This window comes from Catharus ustulatus, chromosome 2 (genome assembly GCF_009819885.2).
Source record: "Catharus ustulatus isolate bCatUst1 chromosome 2, bCatUst1.pri.v2, whole genome shotgun sequence".
Classification (NCBI taxonomy): Eukaryota; Metazoa; Chordata; class Aves; order Passeriformes; family Turdidae; genus Catharus; species Catharus ustulatus.
Window position 1 is genome coordinate 34,661,078 of NC_046222.1, and position 26,838 is coordinate 34,687,915.

Genomic DNA, 26,838 nt, shown 5'->3' on the forward strand with positions numbered 1-26,838 from the left:
TTTCTTCAAGGAAGAAAAAGTCATGGCTTTAGTCATATCAGCTAATATTTTGCTGTTTGAATAATGATGGGATTCACTTAATCTCATACACACGATATGGTTATTGGGAAACGATAATCAGTATAGAAGACTCAAACACTCCAGCATTTTATTCTTCTCATTTTAGGAAAAAAAACACACTGCTGTTCATCATATGAATTATGCTCTGTATTTTTTCTACTCTTCATTGATCATAAAGACACCCAAGGTTACTAATTCTAATGGAGTGTCTATATCATAAAAATCTAAAGTCAGGCAGGATGTGCCTTATGTTAATAGAAGTAAGTAAATTTTGTTTTTCATTTTTTTTGTGTTGTTGGAATGCAAAAGTATTGTTTTAAGAACCTTGCTCTTGCAGAAATTACCATAAATTATGAAATCTGAAAGAAATATTTTCACAGTAATAAAAAAGAGTCGTGGTTATTCTCATTTTACTCCAACTGCCTTAAAAAACATATAGCTGACAATAATACTATATTGTCTTCAGGGAACATTCACTTTGATACTCATCATGTAATGTCATATAAAATAATCATGGAGGAAGTTCAGTCCTGTTTGATCATCTAGTCACTGGAGGGTTCACCTTAGTTTCTTTTTTCTGCAAGCCCTGACTGCTAAAATTTACCCACATATTGGCCACATGGGTTTGCAGCACTGTTTTTTAGGAGCTACCATGGGGAAGGTTTGCTTCTGAACAAAGTTCTTGCCTCTTTTCTTCCAACTTCAGCCCTCATATGAAAGGGATTTTTTTGCAGATGATTCATAAATGTCAAAATCATTTCTGGTAAAATGATGGCAAAAATAATGGTAAATAACTTTCTACTGAGGACTGATAAATCTTCCTTCACAGTTAATGATTAAACTCCCATTGACCTCCATCATCAAAATTAAATGTTCAGTCATAAATTAGCCTTCTAATTACTCCTCATTATTCAGTCATTTCAGCCACTTAATCATTAATCCTTTCCAGTGCCTTCCATGAACAGCTGCCAGCTTGACAGAGGTTTTTTTGTTGTTGTTGATTCCCTCACTGGTTATTGACAGGAACAGTCTATACACAGTATTTCAGATGCAAAATACTACCCAGAGAAACCTGATCAAGGACATGACACTTCTGCGTACACAGCTTTCAGTTATGTTTTCTGAACTGTCACGTTACAAACTATTGTTGAGTCTAATTTATTGCTGATGTCTTTTTGCCTCCCTTGGCAATACTTCAGCATCTAGATTTCTTTGTATCTCACAAAGTTTACAGATTTTGGGGGAGGGTTTTGGAAGACGTATTAGTATCTGATTTTCCAAACTAAAAACCAATGTAGGAGAAAGTAAAGAAGCTGCACACAAGAACAGAGGTCATAGAATCAACGAACCACAGAATGCTTTAGAAGGGACCTTAAAGAACATTTAGTTCCAGCCCTCACACCATGGACTGGGACATATTCCACTAGACCAAATCACATCCAACCTGGCCTGGAACATTTCCAGGGCTGGGGGAGAGAAAACATCTCTCAGCATGAATTTCAAGCAAATGTCACTATACTGATTCCACAACCTGACGAAAGTTTCCTAAAATTTTCATGATTCAGCCTTTCTGGTCACTTTTGGGGACAGACCAAGAAGGATTTAGGATTCTTTCATGTGATTGCAATCTAGACAAATATCTGATTTATTACTTAATTCACTTTTTCTTCCCCCATGGTGTTACCACATTGTCTGCCCAGGCTTCACAGGATTTAAGTTAGAAATATGAGAATAAAATCTAGGGGCTTAAGAGATTTATTAAGCTCTTTTCTCCTCACTTGCACACATCCTCTTTTCAAGTGTTTTTAAGTCAAGATATATTTCTTTTAATAGCTTGTTGGAAAATAAGTAAATTATAATTTAATGGAATTTTCCCATCTTCATTTTGCACTGGTGGTACAATCACCTCCCCACGCCATTCTTCAAAATGTCAATGAATGTGTCCTTATAGCAATAACAATGGGACAGTTCGGCTGTTAAGAACTTTTATCACAAACATAAAGACTAATGTCTGCCTGAGACCTTATCCATTAACTGTGAACCTACATAACAGGTTAGAGCAGCAAGTTAAGAATATCATATCTGAATAAAACCACAGGTGAAATTTAGATCAGCAAAATGTAATTATCTGAACCAGAGGACACCTGGGTTATCTCCTGCTCTTACGGAGGCTGGCATGGGATCATTAGTGACCACATGTAGTCAGAAGCTAATTTTCCATCTCATCTGAAAGACATAATCTCCAGCAGCACAATAGCCAACACACATGCTGGGACAAAAATTGAGTGTCAGTCTATTAACAGAAATGTTGACAGCACATCTCATAGCACCTTGCTGTTTGTTGGGTGCCTCTTCCAGCATGACTCTGATTATGGAGTTGTAGGTAAATAATTTATGTTCTGTATTGGATTTCTGGGCTTGTGCCTGCAGCAGCTTCTGACTGTTCTGTTAAAATAGCAGCTTAAACTCTGTTCTGTGAGTTCTCTGTACTGCATTGAAGGAAAATAGGGATGTGGCAATTACAAAATTAAATGAACTCTTGACGCGTAAAAACATTTTATAAAATATTGCGCAGTTATAGAAATTTGGCCAGAATTAAATGGCCTTTCTAGGACATAAACATTTGATTCTAAACTGTATTTAATCAATAAAGAATCCATATTCCCACTCTTTCAATAGATTCTACATTAATTGGCAATCAAGTATTTAAACGTAAAAATTAAGGCTAGATGTTTTTCAGTCATCATAGCCTCTTGTATTCCTGATTCCAGGCACCACGGCTGCACCAGTCATCTGGTTACTTGACAAGTCATATCTTTCACAGTGTGACATTTAATTAGAGTTATTCAAGATATTAGCTATTGGTACTGTAAGAGAAAGAGATTAGAAACCAAAAAATGTGCCTGCAGTCCCCAAGGCAAGTTGATAGATCTGAATGAAGCACATCTTTTTCCTGACACACTCCTGTGCTCCTGTGAATTTGATGCAGTTGTCAAACAATGTCACTTTGACACATGGTAGCACCAGATAATCAGATTACAATGAAAAACAATAAACTGGGAATTGAGCTGGGTCATTCTTGACCCACTCTGCCATTCACACTGGGGATCTTTCAAAGATATCTGATGACAGGGCAGCCAGAGTGCCATGTCCTTGAATAACTCAGCAGCTGCATCAAATAAAAGTCAGGTCTGCTTTCCTTCCATTGCAGTATTCCCTTTTCAAATCTCATGTCTCCTGTATATTTGTGTTCCCTGCCACTTTCCTATTTATTCCTATTTTTAGCCTTATAGAGGAGCAAAACTAGAGATGGGAAAGTGTAACAAACATGGAATCATAGAATAACAGAACATCCTGAGATGGAAGGGACCCATAAGGTTCATTGAGTCCAACTCCTGGCCCTGCAAAGGATACCCTGTGAGTCCCACCTTGTGCCCCACAACATTGTCCAAATGCTTCTTGAACTCTGTCAGGCTGGTGCTGTGACCACTTCCCTGGGGAGCTGTTCCAGAGCCCAAATGCCCTCTGGGTGAAGAACCTTTTCCTAAACCTCCCCTAACACAACATGAGGCCATTCTCTCAGGTGCTGTCACTGGTCACCACAGAGAAGATATCAGTGCTTGCCCCACCGCCTACCCTTGTGAGGAATCTGTACACAATGAGATTCTCCTTAGTCTCCTCCAGGCCAAACAAATCAAGCAACTTGAGCCACTCCTCACAAGGCTTCTCTTCTAGACCCTCCACCATCTGTGCAGTTCTCCTCCTTCATAACATCTCTTCTCTTCTTCATTCTCCTAACTGGGAAAATGCAAGAGGGTTTCATTTACTTTAATAACTGGGTATCAGTCTTTAGATAATTTGATAAAACTCAAGGTATCTTTTCTACCTCTGGACTTGATCAGGCTTGTGTTTTTCTCTCAGCAGTACAAAGAATTGCTGCCTCATTCATTTTGCAATTCACATGGGGTATTTTGCATCTTTTTCTTAAGAAGTGAATTTGGGGTCATTTGAGCATGTAAATCTAATACTCACTCCCAAACCTAGGGCACACATTCAGAAAAGCAGAAGTCCAAGCAGCACTGAGGCTGGGTCTCTGGGGTAATGCACTCACTGTACAGAGGTTTTATTTGTTCCACACCCGACTGTCTCAGAACTGGTTGTTTTAACCTCAAGTTGAAATTGCCTAAAGCAATTTGGGATGATCCTTGGATTTCTGGTAGAGTCAACAGTTTGTAAAAAAGGTTTAACTCACAGAGCGCTGAATGATCTAGGATCAGAGGGATGAAAGATTAAAAAAAAAAAGACATGTACTGTAGTCCCCAGACAACACTGAATTGTTCTCTCTAGTCTATGATCTCAAGGCTTTTTTTTTTAGTGTCAACTAGTTAACTCAGCAGTGTTGTCCTGCACACTATTAGACATCATTAATGAAAAAATTGAATTTTTCTTTTTTCCATTCCACCTGGCACCAATGTTTCCTCTTTTGTCCATCACTTAAACTTTATTGCAACTCTTTCTCACTTGAACATCCTTAACTTTACAAACCAGGTATTCCACTCCCTCATTTCTTGATTTTTAACACCTTTTATTTAATTCATATAGATGATCATAGCTGATTCCATAATCACTTTGTCTGCTTTTGGTGACTCCATTAACCACATAATATGTGCCCAAATAGACACATACCACTGGATATGTCACCAGAAAGCATACAAAGCAAACATCTAAACACATTTGTCTGGTTAACAATGTGGCTGAATAAAGAGAAACTGAGTGATTGTTACAACAGCCTTTTTTTCCTAGATTTACAAATAGAGGTGACCAAATTTTGAAGGTGCTACAGTTGACTGATAATTTTAAAAGGACAATAATATTTGGGCACTGGTTTAATTTCTCACTTCATTACTTTGGTAAGAATTTTGCTTTTATAAATTATGTTTGTGTGTTTCTTAACGATTTCACCTAGATCCTTCCAGCATGTTCAGAACTTAGGTGTTGCTGGCAAGGACCACTTCCAGGCCCCAGTTGTTTCCTCCCCAGTTCTCCCATGCACTTCAGATATGCAGCCCTGGCATAGCATATATGGGACTTGCTTCAGGTGAGTCTTCTCAATTTAAGATTTTCAGAGGAAAAGATAATGTTGAATACATTAGGAGAGATTTAGTAGCCTCTGGAGAGCCTGAACACCTTTTTAATTCTTGTTCAAATTGGAATCCAATAAATTTTTTCAGGACTTAGATATCTGGTCAAGCCTCAGAAATTTCTAATTTTCCCTTTCTCAGTTTATTTAATGAGAATATCTTTATGGATAACTAATGACGAACTTTCAGCTGGATTATTTTAGCAATATAGTGTGAACTCAACACCATTAGAGACTGAGTCTTCTTCATGGAGGCATGTCAGTGCTATCGGGATGCAACCAGGGCTTCTGTATGAAGCTGGGTCCTCAGCAGTGTCCTGATAAAGATACAGTTTCAGTTATAATGGAAAAGGGAAGGAATTCCATGTTTTGTGGTGCTTTAACATCTTATTTTCTTTCTTTCATAAACTAGTTTAGGGAAAATCAGAATAAATTACTGAATAAACCCATCCACACATTTTCAGAAAAAAATTCAGGGAAGCTTATTAATTCATATGTAATCTTTTCTTTGAAATTCGTTCAAATTTTCTGTGACCTAATAACTCAATCCACTGTCGTGTTTTTTGTAAACTATCAGCAAAGGAGTGGCTTGATACACCTTAATTTAAACAAAAACACTCTTGGAAACACTGAAAACTTTCTTTACGGACACCAAAATTAAGCAGAACTACTAAAGTATGTACTCCAAGAGCCACAAAAATGATATGCTGTATAAAAATTCAACATCACAAATTATCAGGTATACAGTCAAAGTATTCAGCATGCTAAGTCAGAAGTGTCAATGGAATTACTGCTTTTTCCTTCATATGGCATCTTAAAATGTTTATGTTCTTTTGCTCCTTGCCACAAACTGTGTAAAAACACAGAGTTAAGATTTTACCGTCAGTGTGACTGCACAGCAAAGAACTGTCTGGTCTCTCTCAGCTGCTGCACTTGGGCCCAGATGGAAAGATGAAAGAGAAGAGCCTTTTTTCTCACAAAGGTTACAGAAGATGCCCAGATAGAGGAGGCTCTCTGCCAGGTAAATATAATAGAGCATAAGTTGATAATATGAAGGGACATCAGGATCTCCTGACAGGACTAAGCTTCAGATGGACTAAAAAGAAAATCTTCTACTTAAGGTTGCAGAGGGAATTATTAACAATTATTATTATTATTATTATTATTATTATTATTATTATTATTAATCATTGAACAAGTCACCCAGAGAGGCTGTGGAGTCTCCTCCTCTGGAGATACTCAAAAATAGTCTGGACACAATCCTGAGGAACATGTGTTTGGGGACCTTGCTTGAACTGGACAAGATGGCCTCCAGTAGTCCCTTCCAACCTTATCCATTCTGTTATTCTATGATTGAAAGAATTTGAGCCACTCAAAGCCATTAGTTTCAGAATAAGCCTAAAGGAAATAGCCTACTTTTCATCATTTCTGCATGGGTCTATTTTTTCTATGTCAAGGATTTGCAGCTAGTTCTTGTTCTAGTTAGAGTGAATTTTACAGATTCACAGCTCTCTTGGGAATATTTATGTTAATTTATTAATATACTACTGTTGTTTAAACTATTTTTGTTAAATTGTGCTTTGGAGTTATACAGATTTATTTTAACTACCTATTTCCTCATTTTATCATTTTTTGTACTGTACAGCTGTATATTCTAGAACTGTAATAGAAAACAGCAACAGATCCTCAAATGAATCAACATTATCTGGCACCTCTAATTAGCTACCATGGGGAGCTAGCAGCATTAGCATTACTCTAACTAATAAATTGTTTTCTTACCTGAGTTCATAATGTCCATTTGCTAATGCCAGTGCTGCTAATCTATGACTACCACCCTGGTGTTCTTTCAATATCTGTTCTAATAAGGCTCTTCATTGAAGCCTGCTGTGATTGTTGACATGCATTATAATGCAGCTTAATTACTAAACTACTAAAATGTACGCGCTCATATGCGCTTGCAGCTCTGAAGCGCTTGCTTTAGGTAACTGATAGCAATATAAACAAAATGCTTAACATGCACTACCAGGGGAAAAGAAGAAGGAAATTTGAAGCTTGCCTTTCAGTCACTTACTAGCATTTGGATGGGGTAATATTTTACATTGTGAAATCCAGTTATGGAGCAGATAAGACATTTTTATCAGGATAAATCAATGTTTCACTTAGGAATTTATTCTATAAGTATCCTTCCTTCTACATTTCCACATTTACATATTTTAGTGCTAGATATGGTAACTCACAGATGCAGCTAGGAGAGTCAGATGTTACCTGTTGCTCATAATAATATGATTACTAATTTAAAAACAAAGCAAAGTGCCTTTTACACATAATGACAGGGTTCTCACACATGCCGAGGAGTTCAAGTTTAATCAACCAAATATATGAAAAGCTCTTACTGTTCTATGCAGCTCACTTTTTTTCTAGCACCACCATGCAATTATCATACTATTGGAAGGTTCAGTGATGGATTTTTTGAAAGACAATAGTTACACTGGCCTGTACCTTGACCCTGATGAATTTCTAATATCCTTATATCTCAGAAATATTCTCCAATTAGGTAGATTTATAATTTTCAGGCTGAAAATAGGTAGCTATATGTAAATAGATGGAAAAACAAGAAAAAGTTGTAGAACTTAATAATATGATGTAAATGAAGACCTGGAGTGAAGGAAGAGTTATTAAATGAGCAAACCCCTTAATGGATGCACTACCACTGTCAACAACAAAGATGACAAATAACTGTATGTTCTTCAGCAGCATATTATGGTTCAAAGTATGTAACAATCATTTAAGACACAGAGAAGACTTTTGTGGAATTCTTTTGCTGTGGTTTTGGGATAATAAATTTTTCCTTTCGCTTTGGCTTCAAAGGTGAACTGTTCCATTTCAATCCCTATTTTACATGGCCAGAAAATGAGTTGAATAGAAAAAGAAAAGTCCATGAAGTACTTTACAGTGAAATTTTAAATTCCTATTCCACGTTTTGTTTGTTATTTTATTTTGTCATAACGACTGTCTTTTATTTTTTCACAATTCAGAAAATGCAAACTATATGTGCAATTCATCAAAGTTTTGATGGGTATTTATTATTCTATCAGTGAACTTCTTGTCAAATAACTCTTCTCAGATACATTCAAATTTACCTGCTTTAACTATCACCCATTTTCCATTCCTGACACAACACAGAAAAGTAATTTATCTTGTTTCATCTAATAATAGTCAATCATTTACTCATGAGCAGTCTTTAATTGCAATTGAAGCAGCAATCCAATAGAACTGTGAATGTTACTACTTGTAAATATTTTTTTTTTCCTAATCATACTATCACTATTGGGAAACTCAAGCTCTCCTTTTGTGTTTGAAGAATTTCAAAATTTAAGCAGTGTTTAGTGCTGAATCTCAAATTGTATAAACTCAGTAAAGCCATACTTGGTAAAGTAACTCCAAGAGAAATATAATGGAAGTCTGATCATAATTTTGATCTTACACCTTCAGAATTACATTCCCATTTGCTTCACTGGAAATTCTGATGAAGTACACTAATGCTGAAGACCCAGGAGCTAACATCCATCATTTCATAGGCAAGTATAGATAGACTAAACACGGAAGTTAAAAAACACACAAAGTAAGTTGCCTTTATGACCTCTGAGTGCTCAAATGCTGAAAACCATTAGTCAAGTATGTTTTGTAATAAGGCATGAATAAGTCTTAAACTGTCAAAACATTAAAAAATGAGGTCTGCCTTCTTTCTTCCAAATGCCCTCTTATTCTAAGAAAATAAACTGAGCCATAGACAATCATTTCATTATGGATTCTATAAAAATCAATCTTGTTTACTTTGAAACTACTGCTTGAGTCATGTGGTACTGCAATTTATGCCTTCAGAGTACCACCTATCGTTAAAATCCAATACTGGAAAGATTGAATCTTTACAAGGGAGTTTTGGCTTTGAGATTTGTGATTTCTGATTAAAGTGTTCTGTTGGGATTTTTTTACCTGGGTTACTGATAATGGCAATCTCCTTCTGTACATTGCAAGGAAAGGGATTTCATGGAGAAAGTAATACATGTAAGTAGTGCTGGTATAGGAACCTGTAAGAGTCTGATTTAAACCAGCAAGAGGTATATCAACATAAATCTATTTCTGGAATACTCAAGGGCACTTGGGGAGTGATGTGCTATTTCAAAGCTTTCAGGTGCCTTTTTATTTTTTATTTTTTTAATGATGCACCTGTAGAATTTGTAATTTCGAATGCTTCAAATGATAGTTGTTACTACAGTTGCTTCATTGTTGAACTTACCATGTTTGGTTTGTTTCCCTTCATTTGGGATCTCTCACTAAATCCATGAATTCAAAACACTTACTGAATTTGAGTTTATTTTTATTTTCTCTGTTTTTGCCATTTTTCCTCAAATCACAATGACAGCCCAACATGCAGTCAGTTGCTGTGCTACTGACTCCATCGATTAGGAGCATAGCAGGCTGCTTTGACAGGTGCAATGTTTAACACAATTTGGCTGCTCAGATCATGAACCCGCAACTCCACAGACCTAATCTCATGGCTGCTCTACACTCTCAAAAATGGCAATCATACTGAGAAAAGTAATTACTGAATGTTGTGCACTGACCGCTCAGTTCAGGGTTGTGCTCACACACTCCTGAGATCATATTTTTTGTTTCTAAAATGGGCCCTTATTTCCAAACATGCTAAGTCTGACAGCTTGCTGCATGTTGTGTGGCATCGCTGTGTATGTGTACCCTTCATTTAGTTGTGCTGAAGGAATGGAGCAGCATCAGTGAACGTCTGTGAAACTGAAATAATTTGGCTTATGGTCATAGTTTGGCAGTCTAGGACAAGTTTCTTCTTAAGAGGAAGAGTATTTTCGTTCTTTGAAAATAACATTAGCAACCACTTAAATCGGTTGGTTGCTCTGTTCTTTTCCATTCAGGAATTTTGAAAGCAACATTGTTCTTGCTCATAGCAGAATATGACTACAGTGATGGCACCCATCTCATTAACTGTGAGTTCTTGCCCACTATTTTTCTTCAGTTAGCTAATGAGGATATGTAAGGCACAGTGAATATGAGTAAATTATATTTTTCCACTGAGAAAGAAAGGTACTTAGGGCTCTAGCTCAAGCGGAGATATCTGTAACCATAGTCTCTATATTTATTACCTGTGTTTCACTGAATCGTTAGGCACTCAGTTTTTCTTCACTTTGTTATCTCCCAAGATGGATATAACAGATGGTATTATTTCTCTTCTATGTTATGTTCCTATTCTGTTCCTTTCAATATACACACTTATGAATGAATTTCAGCCTGTCAGCCTTGCAGAATGCTCTGCAGAGGATGTAAGTATTGCAAATAGGTACTGATACACATTGGCAAGATTTGTTCATTTATCTCAAAGCAATCATCATGAGTTTGGCCAACAAGTGCACACATAGCAAATTAAGAGGCATCCTGCCACACATCAATCAAAAGTTTAATATATTGTTCCCTCTCAGTTATTCCACTCTTCTACAAATCTGTTCCCTCAGTTAAATCAGCTCTAGAAACAGACACAAAAAGTGAACAGACACTAAAAGTGAACTTCAGGCTTTGAAGATCTGTGTTGCACTAAGGTCATCTTAGAGTTTGCCAAGATTATTTTTTCCTAATACTTAGGACCTGCTGAGAAATGAATACTTTTGCTGTGCAGTAAAAACTAATGATGGTCTGAAAGGCAGCTGCCCATTCAACAGTACACTTATGTTCTGATTATGAACATAATTCTTCTGAATATTTTATTTCTTTTGCACTTAGCTGAGAAAACAGATACATGTCTTTCCCAAAAGCATGTACAGTAATTTCATGACTATAAGGCGCACCCTTTTGACTAAAACTTTGTTCCGAACCCGGAAGTGCGCCTTATAGTCCAGTGCGCCTTATAGTCCGGTGCACCTTATATATGGACAGAGTTCTGAAATTTGCCAACCCAGAAGTGCGAGCCCGCAACAGCCCTGAGCCGAGCAAAGCCCGCCCAGCAGCAGCATCAGGGCAGTACCGGTGCGGGGTGAGCCCGGCGACATTGGGCCAGCACCGGCACAGGGCCAGCCCGGCAGCATCGGGGCAGGGTCAGGGCAGCGCCAGCATGGGACGAGCCTGATGGCATCGGGGCAGAGCGGGTGCGGGGCGAGCCTGCCCGCAGCGGAGCAGCCTGGGCATGAGGGGTAAAGCCCGGCAGCACAGCCCGGGCAGGGGGGGAAAGCCAGTGGCATCGAGGCAGTGCCAGTGCGGGGGAAAAACCTGGGCAGGTGCAGGGCTCCCGGCGCGGCATGGGGCACATGGACCCCCAGGGGGGCGCGGGGCTCGCAGAGCTGCACGGAGCTGCTGGAGCACCAGGGCGGCGCGGGGAGGGAGGGAGCTGGCTGCCGCAGAAGCTGCGAGTCATGGCCACCCCGAGCCAACCCAGAAGTGTGAGCTGCGGCCGTGCCACAGCGGTCCCGAACCGCCCCGAATTGCCCTGAGCCATGGCGGCCCCGAGCCGTGGCGGCCCCAAGCCATGCCTCACCAGCCAGCGCTGGGGGCAGGCGGGAGCGCCGGGGCCCGCACACAGGGAGGACGCTTGGGGCTGCATTTAAAGGCTACGTCAATTTGTGAAAAATGTTTGCAAATTGAGCACCTGCCAGTAAACCCCGTGATCACATGATTCCGTTAGTAATTTGTTACTTTGTTGCGCGTGGCACAGATCTTCTTAGCAAAAAAAAAAAGTGTACCTTATAGTCTGGTGCGCCTTATGGTCGTGAAATTACTGTACTGTACATTGTATAGACAATGTGGCTGTAGCATCACAGGTCACTTCTGTAGCTCTAGGAGCAGTAATGTAATCTGTCCCCTACTTGTCTTTAATATGTCTTAGTAGCCTTTCACCAGAGGAAAATGCCTAAAGCTCAAAGAATTATGGATAATTTCTTTTTTCTCTCTATTTGTTTCACAGATCCCTGCTCAGTGGAAATTTTTTTTTTTCTGAACAAATGAGTCAAGTTATTGCTCTTACATCTAGAAGTCAAGGATCCTCTTATCCAACATTCCCCACACTTACCTCACCAAAAGAAAAGTACATAGACATGCATCAAGCTGGCCGCAAAGAATTTAAGTTCAAGGCTCTTCCTCGAGGCCTTGCAGAAAAATTGTGCTGTGAGAATGACTTTGATTTGGCTCCACACACTTTTAAAAGTTTGGGTTTTTTTTTCCCCCCCATCCAGCATGATGTCAACCCAAGATTCAAAAGTTATCTTATAGGATTTAGCTAGTCAGGTACAGATTTATACGTCTGAGTTATCGCCTCTTTATGGTCCCCAGAGAGAAAAATTGGCTATTCCATGATAAAATTAACCTCATCTTGCTAAAACAGATATTTTAAAACGCCTTCACTGATTTTGGAGATCTACAAGAACAGATAGCAAAGACTAACTCAGACACAACCACAGCTTTGTAAATATAAATCCCAAACCTATTATGATTTCCTTGTTTTGACCTTACAAGTTTCTTTACCCCTCTATTTCCTCTGTAATTTTTAGCAACATTTATGTTCAATATATGATCTCTGTTCCTTTGAATTTTTCTCATGTCTATTAAAATGTCATCCAGAACCCATATGCTTTTCTTCCCTTGCCTATCCTGCTTTCTTTTTCTCTACTACTTACCTTGTGACTAAAGACCTCATTAATTCTGGGTACATTGTGTTTACACATTGTTTTGTTTCATTATGCCGTCTGCGTGTTCTGCTGGGGGAAGCACTTGGGGACAAGAGTTTCTACCAGAATCCACTGATCAGAAAAAGACTGTGCTGTGCTGGTGAAATATAGAATTGGTAGAATATAGCATTCTACACAGGTTATACATTTACCAGAAAAAGACAGAGGTGTAAACACTAATTAGAAAAAAAAAAAAGACACACAAAATTTTGTATCAATGCTTCTGTTGCAGGGAAGACAAGAAAGCTGAAAAAGATGTAGCTCTATTACCAGTTTTCCAGGCCATTAAATAAAATAAATATTTAAAAGAGCATTGCAAGCATGATTGAACAGGTCAAGGGTTCTAAATAATCCTATTTTTACTGACTTTTAACCTTTATTAATTTTTTCAAGTTTTTCCATGGCATGACAACTATTCCCCATATTTTTCAAATGCTTTTCTGTTTCTACATTTGCTCATGATTGCACTGTTGGCCTTTAAGAAGAGCTAGATTACAGGAGTACATTAACAACTTACAGTAATTTCACGAATACAAGCCGCACCAATTTGACCAAAAGTTTGGTGGAAACCCGGAAGTGCGGCTAATATTCGAGGGCGGCTAATACATGGACAATATTCTAAAAGCTGCCAACATGGAAGTGAGAGCCCGCGGCAGCCCCAAGCCAAGCTGGAGCCCGGCCGGCCCCGGCTGAAGTGGGAAAGCCTGGCAGAGGTGGGGCCAGTAGTGTGGGGGGCGGGCGGCTGAGCCTGAGCCAGCAGGGCGGGGCAGGGGGGGCGGCAGAGCCCGGGCCAGCAGGGCGGGGGAGCCCGGGAGAACTGGGGCTAGCAGTGCAGGGGAGCATGGCAGAAGCAGGAAGGCCGGCGGGTGGGGCTGCCTGGCAGCGGGGGAAGCCCAGCAGAATCGGGGCCAGCAGCGTGGGGGAGCCCGGCGGTGCGGGGGCCTACAGTGCCGGCCAGGGCGAGCAAACGCGGCGGTGGTGCAGACGGGAGGGGGCGGCCGGCGAGCCTGGCGGCGGCCGCCCTGCCAGCAGAGCCTGGCAGTGGGGGCAGCCCTGCCGACCGGGCGAGCAAACATGGCGCGGGGCGGCCGGCGTGCCTGGCAGCGGCGGCGGCGGCTGGCCCGCCGGCAGGGCGAGTAAACGCAGCAGCAGGGTGGCTGGCGTGCCTGCCAGCGGCGGCGGCGGCCGGCCCGCCGGCAGGGTGAGTAAATGCAGCGGCAGGGCGAGTAAATGCAGCAGCAGGGCGGCCGGCGTGCCTCGCAGCGGCGGCGGTGGCCGGCCCGCCGGCAGGGCGAGTAAACGCAGCAGCAGGGTGGCCGGTGTGCCTCACAGCGGCGGCGACGGCCGGCCCACCGGCAGGGCGAGTAAACGCAGCAGCAGGGCGGCCGGCGTGCCTCGCAGCGGCGGCGGGGGCCGGCCCGCCGGCAGGGCGAGTAAACGCAGCAGCAGGGCGGCTGGCGTGCCTCGCAGCGGCGGGGGGGGCCGGCCCACCGGCAGGGCGAGTAAATGCAGCAGCAGGGCGGCCAGCGTGCCTCCAGCGGCGGCGGGGGCCGGCCCGCCGGCAGGACGAGCAAACGCGGCAGCGAGGCGGTGCTGACGGGAGAGGGGGGCCAGTGAGCCCGGCGGCAGCTGCAGCACCACCCGGCCGGCCCCATCGGCAACCATGAGCGGGCCGAGCCTTCCTGGCCCCGCCCCGAGCCAGTAAATCCCGCTATGCCGCGATCCTGTTACTAATTGGCCAATTTGTGAAAGCTGCGCACGGATTCTCGCTACGAACGAAAGTGTGGCTAATATTCAGGGTGCGGCTTATCTATTGACAAAGACAGCAACATTGTCGAGGCACCGGGGGTGCGGCTTATAGTCCGTGCGGCTTGTATTCGTGAAACTACTGTACATAAAAATAAGCAGTCATTCAGTTGGGTGTGCTTCTAGTTCTTTAGGAAACCATGCATAATGAAATATGTGATGGATGAATAGTGCTGATGATACAGTTTGAAGAATCCTCTCCTTCTCTTTCCTGCTATGTCTCTTTTCCGTTATAAAAACTCAAAGAAGGAAGAGCTTTAGTCAGATATCATTCTGTCACCAATGAGAGAAGTTTCATCAAGGATGATTCTTTTATGGCCAGAAGTCCAACTGCTTGGTCTCACCTTCTGAGGTGCATATGAGTAATGACTCATGTGGAGGAAGACATTCCTATTCTCAGATCTGAAAATTTCAGCTTTTGTTTTGTTTTGGTTTGGTTTGGGTTGGGTTTTTTTTGTTTGTTTGTTTGTTTTTGTTTTTGTTTTTTTTTGTTTGTTTTTAGAATCAAATCACAGAATTGTAGAGTGTCCTGTATTGAAGGGAAGAAGGGAACCCAGATCACATACTTTCAAAGCCCCTGGCATGGACAGGAACACCTTTCACTAGATCACATTGCTCAGAGCCCCATCCAACACCTCAATTCCCAGAACTTTTGCTTGCACTTCATTTACAATAGAAATCCCTCTAGGCAGAAAGTAGTCATAGAATCACAGGAGGTTTAGGGTGGGAAGGGGCCCTAAAGACCTTCTAGTCCTTAATAGCTTTTGCACTGTGCATGTTTGAACTATAGTTCTGTGAGACTACTGGTATTACGGTATCTCAAATGACAGCCATAAAGAGCGCACATATTTCAATTGTATTTTCTCTTTAAAATCTCAAAAACCTCCAGGAGCAGTTAACCACTGTTTTTATTTGTTCTTTAGAGAGGGTTCAGACTGATAACTGTCTGTCATACTCACACGAATCGTTTTAGAAAACTAGCATAACAGTTAATTAGCTGTGTGAACCTCTCCCAAGTGCTTCATCAAAGATGCTTATGTTTTGCTCTTGAAGCATGGAGGTGTTATTATTATTTGGGGATTTGGAAGCTGAGGAAGAAAAATAATATTTTACCAAATGTCATCAGTCTTTTTCATCATTGCTGCTTGACTATAGCAGTAGTTAGGAGGAAGAAAACCAAAGGTGAAATAGTGTGCAGATGGGTTAGTGCAATGGCAGCCTGGAACTACTCACAGCCTTCTTGCAGTCATTAGAATGGGGCTGAAGAAAATGTTTTGAGGAAATTGAGCAGAATCAGAACAAAACCTCCAAGGGAGAGAACTGAAAAATGCCTCTCCAATAGCTTGAGAAGTTTTAAGCAATGCAGGAGTGTTGATAGGAAGAAATACACTGAGGAAGAAAAGGGAGAATACAAGGATCAAGAAAAGTTGTCTAAAGTAAAAGGCAATCTTTCAGACACTAGCAGACAAGTATTTGTGACTGAGATACTACAGCAGAGGAAAAAGTGCTGTCACAGTTTATAAAATGTGTAAATCAGAATGGGAGCAAGCAGCTCAAGGAATCAGAGATAACCACAGCTTAAGACATGAATAGCTGAAGGGAAATCTTTCAGGTAGGGTACTCACAGGCTACCTGTGCTGGCATGTTAAACAAATCTAAGCACTGATGCATTATTGTATGTACACAGGTCTATTTTTATTTAAGCACAGAGATGACAGACAGCAGAGTAATAATCAATAATGTTAGCAGTGATCTGCAAGATAATTAGAAGCATCATTTCAATTAGAATTTTTAAATATTAAACCCAGCAATAAACATCCACTTGTGTGGATGAATTGGCATGATTTGATAAATCAAATACCCATATTTTAATCCATCTATCTGTATGGAAGAAAGTCCCAGCACTGAGAAGAACATACAGAGGATATCTTTGCAAAAAATGTGGTTGTGTTGTTGAAATGAATGACTGGATTTATTTTGCTGGTATCTAAGAAATTAATATGATTTCCTTCAGTACTGCCATAACAGTTGGGGCTAATATATTTCTTGGAAATATGAACAGGATTTGATGCAAAAAAGTTTTATTGTAGAAATCAGTAATTTCAAGGGAAACTTTGATGAATAACCTCTTCACGTGAAATATTCTAATTTGATACAATAATTATTTTTATTTTTCCTTGTGCACTGGATCCAAAATATGTTTTTACACAGTTATCCAGTGAGTAATCAAAGTTGGAGTTATTCTATATATTGGTTTCTATGAAAAAAACTTCCCTCAGGTAAATATCAAGCGATTTTTCAGTAAAACATGCAAGATTTAGTGCTGCACTGAGATCATGGGGACAAAGGCTTAATCATGGAGAATTCTGTTGAAATGGTAGTAATTGGAAAAATGAAATGAGAAATTTTGAATATATTATGTATATGATTATTATATGATGTGTGGGAATAAATATGTGTTACTATTGCATTGAAAAAAGATGTGTTTATGAATAATGATGGGATTAATGACACAGAAAGGTGTGTACTCCTTTTGCTTCGCAAGGTCACAAGGGGAGGAGGCAGAACACCCGAATCACTAGAACATTGCCAACCAAAACCAAAACAAAAACAAAAACAAAAACAAAAAAAAAACCAAAAAACAAAACCAAAAAAAAACTGAATCAAAGGAAAGCCATACAAAGAGCTAAATCATGTCTCAGTTACCAGAAAGCAAAATATGGTAAATTGTGGCTTGGATTATTTTCTGATGAGCTGGTGTCTGAGTTTGAAAACTGATTAACTGATTTACAAGATACTGAGCTTAAGAAAACTCAGGCATCAAAGCTTAGTGAACACCATTGAAATCCTTGGCTTTAACTTCCTTGTGTCCTTTTCATTCCCATCAGAGTTTTAAAGCCTTCAGCAAAATCCTTAGGCACCTTAATTCCCTCCTATCCTTAAGCAGAAGCAGTCCAACTACTACTGCTGATCCCAGTACCACAACCTCCCTGTGCAGGAAGAATACACTAGAGCAGAACTTATGCTTCATTTGCAGACCACTCCTCAGTGGGGATTTCCCTGGTTATCCCCAGGGCTGCAGAGAGTCATGGATCACTTCAATCTGAACACTAAAAGCAGCACATAGAAGTCCTGACATTCAGCTCCTCTGGGATTTCATTAATGAGACAGCTTGGCTGAACATTAAAAATGGATGTTGCAAATCCTTTTATAAGGTTGTGATTTTTAAAATATGTCTATATTTTCCAACCCACTGATAAGATGAGAATAATTATATCTTAGTATATTTCAATGGATAACCTTTATTGCTCTGTTTGATGCTATCCCCACTAGCTAAAGAGCGTCTGTACTGAACTGGCACCATCCAAACACCATTTTAGTGTTAAGTATTAATGATGTTTGTAATCCTTCTAACTAATCACAGGAATCTGTAGCCATAAATAGCATTAGTTCTTTTTCTGCTACAATGTCATTTATAAAATACTCTTGAATTTCCCTTTCTTACAAGCTTTGCTGGTTTGTGCCAGGTAGCCTTTTCCTACATATCAGTTTAACTGAGTTTCTAGGAATTCCATCAAATCCTGTCATCAGAGAATACATTTGACTTTCGTTCATCTGGGTACTCAGTCTGGCTTCCATTGACTCCAGTCCATTTTACCTAGGGTTTTGGCACTGCCACAGTTTAAGCATTTACCCCTTGCCCACTTGAAACTCCTGATTTCTCAAACCTTTAATTATCTGACTTCTGGACTGCGATAAGCACACTATTTTATGCTTAGTGTCTTTACTAATGTTATGAACTCAATTGTGTAAGATCAGATAATTCAATGTTTAAACAGATTCTCCTAGCCAATTGGCCAAAAAAGGTGTGTGGATTTACATTCATGCTGGAAGGTCTGTAAGTGCAGGATCACCTCTATGCAAAATAGATGATTATCAAGCACTAGAAAAATGTAAAATTCTTTTTTGTGCATTTGAGAATGGAGACCTTTGTGATAAAAAACAGAAAGAAAAGCTATCAGATTATGCATTTCAAAAAGCTTTAAAATAACCTAGAATATGTCAGTAATATCACCCAATTAAGATTGCTTCTATGTAGTAAACAGACCTCTAAGGGAGTTTTTGCACCAATTCCACCAGATAATTTAAGTTTCCATATGTAGTGGAAACTCAAGATAAGATGAAACTAAATTGCTCTCTATTTGCCAGGACATCTCCTTGGAATCATATGAAAGCAAACTTTTTTTTGCCACCCATTGGATATAAGCACTAAAGTATCTTTTTTTAAAATTGTTTTTTTGTTTGTTTAACTGCATGCAATCTGTTCCTTTTATATGACCCTTCTTTGGAAACATTTATTTTATTAAATAAATTGGGAGTTAATTGCAGTCATTATAATCTCTTTAGATTCTTAATAGTTTAATTTATGTTTGTGCATGGAGCTGTTTGGATACACTGAAAAAGTACAAACCCACATGGCCTTGCCCAGCATTCTCTTGATTAAGAATGGATTTCTCCTAAAGTAACAATAATGGATGAAGCTGGGGGCATTTACGCAGAAAAGGCCATATGCCTGAGATGCAGACAATGCTCAGAAGACACTAGAAAGGTTTCTAAAGTAATGAAGGAAGAGTTTTACTGTCAAGTAATTACTTAAGAGAGATGAAAACAAATTCATGTTACTGAAACAAGTCAGTCACTCATGAGACTAAGTAGGTGTAGCAGACATGCCCTTTTGCTTCTGTTGTTTAACGGGGAGGGGAAAAAACATCCTTTACACAGTGACAAATTACCTATGAAGCACAGAAAAGATAAAAGAAAAAGCAGCAAATACCATATGCAGTGTAATTAGGAAAAGTTCACATTGTGCAGACAGTAAGCCAATTCTACCCTTAGTGACAGTCATGAAGCTTCTCTGGAGAGTAGCCAACAGTAAATTTTTAATGCCTCTAACCTGTAACTCCTGTCTCAGACTGAAGCACTGCTTAGGCATGGTAGTATTTCCCAAAACATTTTTGTCTTCTAAATGAAAGTGGACTCTTTTTTCTGGAATCTGTTTTCCACTGTGTCCTTGTTATCTGAAATCCTGCCTTCTATTGGCAATCTCTCCAAATTTCTGTGGTTTTTCACCTCCTTAAGATACCTAAGCAATAAATTCACATTCATTAAATTGGACTTGATAATTTTTTCTTCAGTAGTTCAAAGTCTAATGACTACTAAAATAGAAACCGGTCAAGAAATGTATGGCCTTTACACCCATGGTTCTTTTATATTGCAAACATCAGGATCAAAACATAATTGAATAATTGAATTTTTCTGTCTTCTCACAGTTGCTTTAAAGTTTTTAATATTATGGATCAGATTTTCTTCTGATTTAAACTGGTGGGATCTCCCACGGTTTCTCTGGTGACCTCTTTGCAGAACATATGTCTTTTTGACTCTACTGTTACTTTTATATTGTTTATCATTGTGAAAATAAGATGGTCAGTCAAAAAAAATAGTCTGTTAATAAAGACTATACACTTTTTGTCTTGGTTAACCCCCAGATGGAAACTCCTCCCCACAAAGCTCCTTGTTCCACTCACCCCAGTGGGATAGAAGAGATCATCAAAATAGTAAAAAGTGAGAAAACTCATGGGTTGAGGCAAAGAGAGGTTAGTAGGGAAAGCAAAAGCTGTGCATGCAAGCAAAGATAAAGAATTAGTTCAGCACTTCCCACGAGCAAGCAGCCATCCCCAGGAAAGCAAGGCTACATCACGTGTAAAGGTGAATTGAGAAGACAAATGCATCACTAAAAATGTCCTCCACTTCCTTTTTCTGCCCCCAGTTCCATATTCTGAGCAGGACACCATATGTTCTGGGATATCCCTTGGGTCAATTTGGGTCAGCTGTCCCAACTGTGTCCCCTCCCAAGTCCCTGTGCACCCCCAGCCCCCTCGTTGGTGGGGTGCAGTGAGGAACAGAAGAAGCCTTGGCTCTGTGTGAGCACTGCTCAGCAGTAACAAACCCACCCCTGTGTTACCAGCACTGTTTCCAGCACAAATCCAAAATGCAGCTCTGTACCAGCTATTGTAAAGTGAACTAACTCTACCCCAGTAGAACCCAGTACACTCTGAAAATAACTTTACATGTTTATGTACTTTCTTAGGAGAATAAATAAATCTTAATTGAGGGAAAGCAATTCAGTTAATTTAGATGTTCCTCATCTACAGGCCAGATTAACTCAAAACTGTTTCTTCACTTGTATGCCAGGCTCATTACCCTTCCTTCTGCCTCTATCAGCTTTATTTTTATCATTCTTAGGACTCATCCCTTGTTCTAAAACCTTGATTTCTGAAATACACTCTACCCCAGTACACTTTCACTCTCTTCTGCTAACAGAGTTTCAAGTAGCATTTTGGCTAATCTCTTTCACTTCTTCTTTTCTTGACAGTCTTTCAGTATGAGTTCCCTGGGTTCCTTCCCCCTTCCCCCACCTCCTCCCCCCCCCCTCATTTCTACTGATTTTATAACTTCACCAACATTTCAACAGGGATACAGTTCTGGTGTCATTTGCAATACACCTCTCTTCTCTCTGCTGCTCCTGTCATTACCTTCTTTTCTTTCTCTCCCCCTCCTCCACTTTTATATCTCCTCCAAAATAAATATATTCCAGCTGTAAATCCTGGAGCATTTTCAGCCATGAAATCTACAATAGAAGTGTGAGATTTGACAGTATCACATTCCTATAAATATCTCTTACAAATATGTGACAAAAACTTCATCTGGTTCAGTATGTCATTCTTTCAGCCTGAAATTCCTCTTTCATTAGCCACGACTTTTTCAATGCTTACTAATAAAAATATTCTGGCTTGTAATTTTTTGTCAAGTGTACTGTAAATATGCAACATTTACCTATACCTATAGGTGTGCAGTCAGTGGGAAGACCAAATGATGGGAAGGAAAAGGAGTACCATGCATAATGAATATTGATAATTAGCCATCAAATCACTTCCTCTTAGCAGGCAATAGTTGAAGTGGTTCATTATAAATATAATTCCACTTCTTCTTACATTCTTCAATCTCATCACATCCTTATATCATGGTACAACTGTGGGATCAGATGCTGATGGTGATATTTAACTTCCATTAAAATCTGTATCTCTATGAATTCCTAACTTTCTGCTCACTGTTAAACTTCACCCTATCCCATATATAGGAGAGCTTTGTAGGTTGTCCAGACAGCAGATGCATTTCCCAAGGCAACCACTCTAAGTGTGGGTTGTTATTTTGTTGGTTTGAATTTTTGTATTCTCTTAAGGTTCTATAGGACTCCAAAGAACCATAACAATGTATGTACTCATTATGATTCATGTCTTAATTAAACATTTCCACCTCAGTGAATGAATTCTGTATAATCTCTCTAGGCAATTGAGCTCTGCATCCTTAATTGCTGTGCCATAGGTCAAGCATATGATAAAGTATTTGTTCTAGTGGAAATAAAAAATTTACTCCTTATTTGCAGCATTCAGCTTCTCTTCATATATAAGTGTAAAAATCTCAACAGCAATAAAACAGTATAATTAGATAATTGTTGCATTTAAAGCTATTTGCCTCAGATTAAATAAAACCCTAAATAATTTCAGTTTCTGTCCCTGCTTATTAGCAAATTTTTTCCGTGTTTCATTTAAACATAATACTAGGACCAATTCAGTACTTTCACCTCTGGGACTCAGTTTTTTATGGACTGGTTCCTTAGAGACTCAAAGCAATTAAAATTAAATTGAATTTATAGCTTAATCCATCCCTGAGAACTACAGGACAAAAATTATTAGAGCTTCTAGAGGTTTTCTTTTTCAGAACAATCCTGTTCACTGATTCAAATAAAGCTCTGCCTACTTGCGCCAGCAGTAAATTTGGTCCTCTCAGCATAAATAAGTAATTATTTTTCTTTCTTATCATCAATTTTGCACAATCAGCCTACCAATACTTTTTTTTTTTAAATAATTACTTTGAAGAGTGCAATGAAAGTAATTATGAATATGCATGCTCATTCTATTTATGTTTTAAGTGGACCTTACCATAATCAGTCAAAACATCCTATAGATTACAATATCTATACCAAATATTTAGATTTTAAAATGGGCTATTTTTCTTCCTCTGTTTGCTTGCAATATATGCAAACACAAAAAGGACAAGATTCCCATGAAATAGCATGTTTTCAGCCACCTTGGTCTTCTTTAACAAAACTGCAGAATAAATTGAACAAATTAAGACTAGCCTAATTTAGATGCAAACAAGAATGAGATCAGCACTGGAGTAGGCTGCCTGGGGAAGTGGTTGTGTCACCATTCCTAGAGGTATTTAAAAGACCTGTTGATGTGGTACTTAGGGACGTGGTTTAATGGTGAACTTGCCAGTGTTGGGTTAATGGTTGGACTTCACGATCTCAAACACCTTTTCCAACTTAAACAATTGTGATTTTATTCAATGAATCATGACCTAGTGGAAACAGCTGCCTGGCATCTCTAGATTTGTTGCTTATGCCTGTGTTTGGCAAAATGAGTGCCATTCATAAACTTTCAAATTTAAGTAAACAGAAGTAGAAATGTTTTTTTTCCTGCTTGACCTAAATGTAAATGCCACCCAAGAAGCATATTAAAACAAATGTAATATGCCTTTGTTACACAATCTCTTGGTCAGAATTGAAGATATGTTTTTTTATGGGACTGTCCCAATCTAAGAGGATCCTACTGTCTTTTAATAGTCTGATTTATATCAATGTGGATACTAAAAATTCTTTAATAAATGCTTTAATGCAACAGTTGCAGAAAACCTTATGCTGTTTGAAGTATTACCAACACTTCAGAAGGAATTACTGAAATCACATTGAATCAGGGGTAAAAGGTAGAAGCAGACCAAAACTATTGTAGAGGAAAATTTAAACATTGCTGAAGAGTTATGCAGATTATGAATCATATCTTTAAAGCCTCTGGCCAATCCTAGCCCAGCTATTAAGGTTGGTTGCTTCACTGAACTTGGCAATTTTATGCAGAAAGAAAATCTGACCTGTTTGGGAACTAAAAAGCTTTAATATTAGAAAATAACAAACAGCAAGCCAAAGGGGTTGTACTGAATGAACCAGGAAAGATGGTACAGGGAGGCTTGATCCATGCATGAGGACAATGGCCAAAAACAGGTTTTAGGGCGTGTCAGAGATATTTATAAACTTGGAGGAGGGGAGGAATTAGAGCAGAGTTTAGGGAGGGGATCCAATAGGTGAGGGAAATTAAGAATATTAAAATTATTCCAGCAAAAAGAAACCAATGACAACAAGGGAAGCACAGAACTTTCTGCAATGATCAACATACTGGAACTGAAGGATTCTGGGGCTGATTTTTTACTCACCCCTAATGAAAAGGGTTTTCCCATGACCTTAAGCCATGCTCCTCTGCACTTTTATTGGAGCTAACCCCAACATATCTCTGAAGAAGAAGATCTTGATGAATCCTGTGATTAAGAATAGAATGTCCATCTTCTAACCATAACAGGAGCAAAATGTTTTCCAGCAATGGACTAAATTCATTGCTAGCTGAGAAGGATAAGACAATGAGAAGGCAGACATATTCTTCTCATTGTGTGATTGACAATATATTTGGTAGAAGGGTGAATAAGGATTTCATGCAAGTTAAATAATTTAAAATTCCTCCAGCGTTAGCTAAAGAAAATGCTAAATGACAAAGAATCATGTTAAACATTGTAAAACTGGCTTTGCCCATAACTGAAACACCATAATTTTTGAAAAAAATTTGGAACTGTAATGCTAATTTATTGAGGTGAATTGAAAGAAAAATAACTTTCTACTTTTAAAAGATCAGGTGGGATGATAAGAGCAATTAGAGGCTGACTAACTTAAAACATTTTCTAAAAAAAGTCACTGGAAGAAAAATCTTGTCTAGGAAATGTCAGTCTACACAATATGCTAGAAGTAAGTAATCAAACTTCACAGGACTTTTCAAAATGTACTGATAAAGGAAGTTTTAATAATATATTTCGATTTCTCTGATGGATTTAAGTAATACATCTTTTTGTATGGTTACAATTATCACAATGACATTAAACAGATAAAAGGAGATAAAAGTCTACTTAAAAGGTCATTAGTGGTGAACAAGGACAAAAGATTAGTTGTGTTGCTTTAGATGATCTGGCAGAACATAGTCTAGGCTGTGGTCACAATAACACACATAAATTTGCTTCTTCACACAAAGCTTCACCATCTTCATTATGTACAAATAAAAGACTATCCCTACTAAAATCACAGTATGGGTTCTTTGAACACTGGATGGATCTTCTGAGAATTTAAACCCACAAATCTTAATTATCTGGAAAATGGAAATTATTTTTAGCCAGGTAACTAGGTCTTTAAAGAGAGGTTTTCCTGTGTCAAACAATTTTGTCCTTTAATGCCTTAGACAAGCTTGGTGGAGCAAAGAATCATAAACAAGATCTCTGAGGATTATATATTCTAAAGATAAATTATTTAAATGGAGTTGGGTTTTTTCCACTTTTTTTCCACAATTTCTCCTTTAACAGAGGTTAACATTTTGTCCTTATCAATAAAACTAAAGGAAGTGGCTTTCTCTCAAAATGTCTGTCCTCCCCCATTATTCTCAGTGTACTGAAACCATTGGCAGTAAAGAAGGCTGCTTTCTTGATTTAAGCTGCTTTGACATTTTCCTCTGCTGCTTAAAATCAGCAATCCCCATGTTCTTTAAAGCAAGTTGATTTTATTCCTGCTGGTTACATTTGAAAGTAAAAGGTAGCTGTTCTAGAAACTACTTCTGTTCCTGTTCCCAGTCAGAATAATGGATAATAGCTGTTTTTTCTACCAGACCAAAGTCTCAAAAGGCGCTTATGCTTGCTTGCTGTATGTATAAATAATAACCCCCAATTTAAAGAAAGTCTTGAGTGAGCTTTTTACCAGTCTCCAAATATATTGTTAATGCTCCTGAAGCAGTAGAAAGTTGAACTTGAAAAAATATAACTAATGCATTTCTTTCCCACAAAATAGCCTCAAGTGTTTACACCAAAACAGTACATAATTTAAATCCTAGAGTTCCCATATTTTTTCTACTCAGATGTCTCCCTCATGTCTCTTGCTTTTGGCTGTTTTTCCACAATTTAGTTCTATTTCCTAATCTTTATAAGAATTGTAACATAATTAATGTGTAGTCTCATTAATGCTAGGAAAATGGGAAATCTGTTCGCTGTCTGGTCAGTGTCTCTGATACTCCAAATTTCCTTGTGCTTTGTGTTGCTGAGATAGTCCCCCAAACAGCTTTAATTAATTTTGTTAAAGCTTCATGGTTAAAATCAAGAGTCTGCACAAATTTCATTGGCCACAAATCACACATTGTTAGTACAGGCCAGTTTCTATAGGCAATATCCTGCCAAGTGTCACATGCCTAAAATCTATTATTGCAGCTTTTAACTGTTACACAGAAGATCAATTGTGAATTTGGTGTTGTCACCTGTTTGACTCCCACACATTCTGAGTCACTGTAAGACATGTCCCATGGGACACCAGCATGGATGTCTCCTGCCACAGATGCCTTTACTAGAAATTCTTTGATTGGATAAAACTACAGATTTCTGCTGACTGCCAAGAAAAGGGAAATCTATATTTACTAATGGATCAAACAAGAGATTCAGTTTTACTGAATTGTGATTATTTCTCCAATTCTGCTTTCACTCATTTTTCCTTTTGCACTAAATCTTACTTCCATCCAGATGAAAGATGTCATGTGAGATAAGATCATTTGTTCATGTCAAGGTTCACCAAGGGCTAACAGGGCATGGATAATGCCAGCCAGGGTTGATCCCATCCCCTAGCAAGTGACAGGGTCAGATGAGGTACTACCAGGTCCAAACAAATACCCAGGCAGATTCCTGCTAAAGAGGCAAAATCAAAGTCAGGCCATTTTGTCCATCCACAAGTTGGAGTCCAGATCAACTGTGTCCATGGCCAGGCACGGGCATGGTTGTGAGGATCTGGATACAGGCATACCTACAACATACTTCTGGTAAAAATTATATGGGGTTTATGGAAGCACT